The sequence below is a fragment of the Dreissena polymorpha genome, chromosome 12 (genome assembly GCF_020536995.1).
Source record: "Dreissena polymorpha isolate Duluth1 chromosome 12, UMN_Dpol_1.0, whole genome shotgun sequence".
Lineage (NCBI taxonomy): Eukaryota > Metazoa > Mollusca > Bivalvia > Myida > Dreissenidae > Dreissena > Dreissena polymorpha.
Genome location: NC_068366.1, coordinates 75,943,071 through 75,950,197, shown reverse-complemented (window position 1 = coordinate 75,950,197; position 7,127 = coordinate 75,943,071).

Genomic DNA, 7,127 nt, shown 5'->3' with positions numbered 1-7,127 from the left:
TGTTAAATTCAGAAATCTAAGACAAAATAACTCGTTAGACGATATAATGTAAATACATGTATTGTATTTCAATATCAACAATGACACATATCTTTTATTGATATTGATTTTTACAATACAAATGTTGGATGACACAAGTTATAAAGACTATTTCAATAATTTGAAAACCTGAAAAGTGGAAAGCGTCGCAACGCGAAACGATTGAATAATTTGAAAAGTTCTGTTGTTGTCGTTATATTTTGGGAAACTACGAGAATTGCTTTTATAAGTAAAATATACATCCGGTGATAGCATGCGCACGGATGGTCGAGTGGTCAAAGACATTTTACTTCAGGACTCCAGGGGTCAGTGGTTTGAGCCCAGGTGAGGGTTACTTTTTTTTTCTTTTTTTATTGTATCATTGTTTTTTTGGTGGAGATTTTTAGGTCCAATGTTTAACTCTATCAATAAAAAGTATTTAATGACAAGCTTCAATACATGCCAAAATCTGTGAAAAGGCCCCTTTAAATGTTTGATATGCAATCATTTAAAACACGTGATTTAACAAAACGATGTCACATCCAAGCTCACTTAAACGCTTGCGATACATTATACCATCAATTTATAAACAACACTAGTTTGAAGTAAAACGACACACATTTCATTGAAATGCCTTACTGACCGTTTTGTCCGGAGTCTAATCAATGTTTCCCAAAAACATAAACATGCTCGTAACCTTTCTTATATTGTATTGACATTTCTTTATTGATTGTATTTAGTTTTTTTCTCAATGCATACGATATTACGGAAGTTTTCATGGTAATGTTGCGGATTTTGGGCAGCCATATACCGTCAGAAATCTTGTAACCACCGGCCACTTGATCGGGCTAGATTTGGACCGTCGGTACAGATGTTCGAATATCTCGCTAATTGTACCTTTAACCGCGCTAATGAATTGGCTGTTGTCTTCCAAATATTGACAAATGTCGTGGAAAAGACAGTTTTTCAGTATTAAGGTGTGGTATGGCAGCCTACTTGCAGTAAATAGGTCACCACGTGCTGAACTGATATTTTGTTCAAATGTATATACATGAACTCGAGTGTGCCATCCTTAATCGCAAATCTGCAAAGCTTTATCTATGGTAGAACATCATGCTATGTGAACACACCTTTGCACGTCCTAGACACTAATGATTGAATTCGATCACATTATCAAATACCTGGCGGACAAACTATTTGGCTGTGAATCATATAGAACCTGAATGCTTGTTGTTGCATTGTGCATGTAATATCCAGTATGCTTCATAGTAGCAGTCGTACCCTCGTAATTTAATGCGTAAAAAATTGTGCGCGAGTACCCTTTGAATTTTCACCTCATAACTATTTCGCATCAATTCATACGTAAATGGAGTGTTTGTTAACTATAAGTCATCATCTTAATCTAAAAAATGCATTGTCTGCCATGTATGGAACAAGTCGCGTTAACATGTACAAAGTCACGACATGAATAAATATGGTATTACCCTAATGTAATTTCAACACGATTATGTATTATTTAGAACACATTTATATTTAATTATAAAAAACAAAGAAGTTACATGAATTTGAATTAAAAAAATACCATTTCTTTATTATATTGATTGTGTTACTTATGAACAGATATTAAACCATTATAAGTGCCACATCGCACTATTGATACATTACTGTCGTTGTTTAAAAGAACTAAATATATTGGACCTGTCTTGTTCTACAAAGTACATAACTATATGACTCGTCCGCATCCTAAACGCGTTTACCTTTTTATACACAAACGAAGAAATTGAAACTTACGGTGTCAAAGCGGTATGCCGTCTTAAAGTTCATCGTTTCTGTGTGTGGACAGAAATTTTAATTCAATACAAAGTAAAATTTATTTGTACATACATTGATGCATTAAAGCAATGGTAAATTTTCAATTTAAATTCTGACACATAATTTATACTGAAACGCGATATATTCTCACAAAGGGATTGTTTACTTCTTTTTACCTTACTACAGCATTCTAACCTTAATAAATAGACAAACATTATGTGGGGTCAGCGGTGAATGCTTATGTTTGCTTGTGTTACAACATAGGCATTAAACGTGTTATATTACAGCAATAATACACACAAATCTATTTAATGCTTACACCATCTTGATATTTACTTTTAGTTACGTACAGCTATGTATTTACCATTTTATACAATTTACGCAATCAGCCTTCTTTTAAACATCATTTGCTGTTTAAGTTTTGGAACGTCCTTGCCTTACAATATTTTTAAAAGGTTTTAACATTTACACATCATGTCGGACAATAAGCTCTAAACAGCTGTATCCTATGATGAAAGGAAAGTGAACGCAAAGTGATTGGCGTACAGCAAAATCCTTGTCTGATAATTCATATTAAATTAAGAAGTGTTACACTCCGTTTGAAATATTACCGTCTGCATGATTACAATCGTGTCGATTTCAATGATGTTAATGTTTACTAATGAAAACTGCATGGCTTATATGTTAGTCTGTGGATAAAAACTCTTATCAAGGATATATCTGAATTTGATTACAAAATGTATAGTCAAATTACCATATTTGACTTTCGTGAGTAATCGAAATTAATTTATGTAGAACTATAGATAGTGAGGCATGGTAAAGTTAAGGCTTTATCAGAAATTCCCCGAGACGATGTTCTGCTTATGATGATATGCGTTATATTTTGCGACTGTTTATTGATTTAAAGAAGTAGTCGGATGTTCTATATAACTCTGTGAAATGCTTACTAACGCTCATATATATGTAACGCATATACATACACATCGTCGGACACCCTCGGTCTATTCATTACGTTACTCTCCATTCCTATATGATGTATGAGCGGAGCGTAATCAGCAGCCGTGGGTTTCCGACGATGATACATACAAGGGTTATTTGTATATTTGACCCATAATTAAATAATGTTATTTCATTCTTGTTACGTACACACACAAAACATATAGCATTCCAGACAAGTCAAGTCTGTATTTCAAGTATTAAAAAAAGACACAGAAAGACGTTATGCAATAACTGAGCCGTAATATCTGATATATATGCCACGAACTATTGCAAATGAGTAATTTTTTGTTGACATTCAGACACGAGGTGTATTTGTCCAATTATCATGAGAATTTGTGCATTCGTAAGAAAGGTTTAAATGGTATTTGGAAGGTCCTTCGCATTTTAACCACTCTTGTCGCTTTTTTGTAATTTGGTAGGCTGATTCAATTCTGTAGTAAAAGTATTTGTACATAATTGGTCTTGCGAAAGTAGGCATTTTTTAAAGTAAAATTGATGAAAATTACTATATAGCGTACATTGAATATAAGGATTTGATCATAAAGATGATATCAATGACACTAGATATTTTACATATCGAGGAAAAGCTATGTTAAAAAGTCATCAAAATGGCATGTATGTACGATTGTTCCACCACCCTCGTCATCATTCCATCTTCGATAGAGTTTGTGATAAGTGTTTGGACCTGCGGAATACTATGAACTGGATATATGCTTCAACTCATGGACCAGCTCTTTTATGCACAAATGTGTTAACGGGTTTTAATTTTAGATTTTCGTACATGTTTTGTGAATGTCGATCATCCATTTTCTTGTTTATGACAGAGAGGTAGCCAAAAATGAACAGAGAGGCAGCATTTTGACAGAAAGGCCACAGACATGCATCTTAACCGTGTTTCAGTTCTTGAATTTTACATTTTCTTAAAAAGTTGCCAAAATCAAATGTATTAGTGTTTTATGTCACAAGTCCCAAATGAGATGAACTTTTCAGTGTCAGAATGCTGATAAGTCCTATGCAGCCTCTTTTAGCTCAGGCTACATGGATATAGGAATATGGTAAATCTGATAATATTCTTTGATCTTCATTTTTAAAGATTTTGCACCACTCCAGAGGAGGCTTAATTTTAATGGACAGAACAGACTCTGTGACCATGTATTATAGCACTTTTCTTAGCGACACATCAGTTAAGACAAATGAAATAGGTGACTACACTTTTTTACGTTTTGCATAATAATAATGTTGTCAATACCTATTGCAGATTTGAAGTCCTGTTTAACGCTGTGTCCTCTTTTCAAACAAACAATTTAACGAATGGTGCGTTTCGTTCTCATGTAAGTTCAAGGTTAAATGATATATGCTATCGAATATTGGAATTTTAAGCTTGTACTTGTCGTCAGAAATCTTATTAATAATGGCCACTTGATTGAACCGTAAGTCGATCAAAAGTTTTAAACAAAGGTGATACTACGTACTCTTTTTTTCCGTATCTTGCGAAGTATACCTTGTTATTGCGATCAAGTGTCATTTTGTGTGTTTGGGTTTAAGACAAATGCTATGGAAAAGACAGTTAATCAATTTTACATGTTGATGTGTGACAGCCTTGTGAAGATAATAAGTATCATGCTTGATTCAAACTTTTATTGTTATCTTGATTGTGCCCTGAGATTGGGAATAACGGCCTGTTTGCAAGAGTGTATCTTAGCTAAAGCATCATATTTTACCAATGCAAAAATAACCTTCATTAGCATTATCACGAGATAAATTATTACAGCTATCAACTTGTAGTTGATTTGAAGCAAGTAAATGCAAGTGAATTCGACCTTCATATATTTCACAAAAAGTTCTTGCTTATTATTAATAATTTAATGCTTTACTATATAGTTTTCTATTTTGTTTCTTCTCCTTGTTTGGTTTCATGTGAATGCTTATCAGAGTTTGTGTTACACCGTCGTCGCCATTGATACTGAAATAAGGATTGCAAAAATCCAACATCTATTTGTATAATATATAAATATATATAATGTTCAACAGTTGACAACATTTTTGTCCTCCAAGCTATGATACAAAAATATCTATCGAAAAAGAAAGGAAGATTCTTTTGTTTATATGTTGATTAAAAAAAAGCGTTTGATTGAATAAACCATTTAAATTGTTTAAATGTCTTGAAAGGAAAGGCTTACATGGTAAATTGTTGAATGTTCTAAAAGCTATGTATACGAACTTAAAATTCTGCGTAAAAGTGCAAAAGAAATATACATGCTCAGATGATTATAAGACACAATCAGTTGAGCACGCTGTTAATCTTTTACAAATGCCGCAAATCGTTATCCGAGAAATTGCTATTTACTGTTGAAATCACTTGATGACGCTGGGCGAATCTGCTGGGCATCGAAAATAAGAAATTTGTTGTTCACATACGGATTTGGTTATACTTGGATAAGCCAAGATGTTGATGATAAAAAAATGTTTATATCATCTTTCAAGCAACGCGTTATTGATTGTTGCACGCAAAAATGGCACGGCGACGTTTCAAACTCGAGTCGATGACGTCATTATAAACATTATAAAAGCCTTCTTATCACAGAAAAGAACTTATCAATTGATTTAACACAAAAATATAAGATTGCACTTCTACAATTCCTAGCCTCAAACCACAAATTACAAATCGAACTAGGTAGACACAATAATGTACAAAAAGAGAACAGAATATGTAATAATTGTTCTACAAACGAAGCGATATCTGGATTGCAAATACCATGCTTTCTTCAAGTGTACCAAATACAACGAAATACGATTAAATTATTTTTATAGCTGGTATTCATCAGGAGATTCACCGCTAAATTTGTATAACTTAATGAGCTCTAATGATGAAACTATTTTTAAAAAGTTAAGTATATATGTGTATCATTAATTGAAAATTATCAATAACTAAAACAATACTTTGGATATATTAATACAGCTGTTTTGCCTGTGTTTTTGTTGTTTGTGTATGTGTTTTCGTAAGTATAGACATGTTCTTACCGCAACTATTTTAATATCTAAAATATGAATAACTTTATAATGTATATTGCTATATTAACACAACCCGTATGTATTTTTATAAATATGTACTAGACACAACTCTGATATGATCTTATATTTAGTAACAATGTATTACTATGTATTTTGGGCCGGGGGCCTTTGTTTACAAAATAAAATTGACTTGACTTGACATATATCCACAAATTGACGAATTGATATATACTGTCTTATATTACCCAAGATTGTTAAGCGTCGCACTGTATTTTATTTACTCTAAATAAGTGTTATGTTACATTTGTGTCTATATTCTATTAACTATTTTTCTTAAGTTACTCTTTATAAACCGCTTATTATTTGGTTGTTTGCATCGTGAAGAATATTTGACGAAAGGCGCTTTTTGCTGATATCTTCTTTCACTTCGTTCTAACAACTAAGCAAATGTCCCAGATCTAACACCTGGATGAAGTGTTTAAGGATCACTGTCGCCTTTGTCAACATAATTCTTTGCTTACTCAATGAAAACCAGGATGTCAAGGTACGGAGTACAGCTGTTATTAAAGATTTCATTTTCAAACAACCGCTTAAGTTTATTTTGTACTGTGTGACACCTACCTTGTCACGTATGTCAGATACAACGTAAACGTATCAAACCCGTATATTTGATAGATGAGCGCTTTTGAACATTATTAGGTTATCGTTAAAGTAACAAACGGACCACATCTGTGTCGAGACATTTGTTTTAAAGTTAGCCTTATTTGTGCCACGTGAATTGTCTAATAAAGTAGAGCTGTGATCAAGACAAATTTTTTCGAGTCTCATGATGCGTTAGAAATACATTTTTTGTTACACTTAGTAAATGGTTGTATATACACGTATTAACAGAAAACACTAAGGTGTACAATTAACATATTCCGATTTTGTTTTTCAAGAAAATACATGTTGTAATGTCAATAAATCAAAATGTTTAAATCGCTGATTAACACGGTTGATATTCAATTTACTTTTTTTGGTTTTATCTTCTAGAATGATCACTATTTACTTTCAATCGAATGATACAGCATGCAAAATTACCCAGGCCCTGTTGCTGAGATACAGCAAGACACCAATACAGTTGAGTGCAATGAGTGTACATTTAATAATTGAAATAACTATTATTATTGACAATACCGGTAGGTAGCATTTATTTCGTGCGGCAAGTTTCAACCAGCAAAACAAATTGCATGAGCACCAGCAGGACAGAAACATTTCCCCATGCGGTCTTTTATTAACCCATTAAT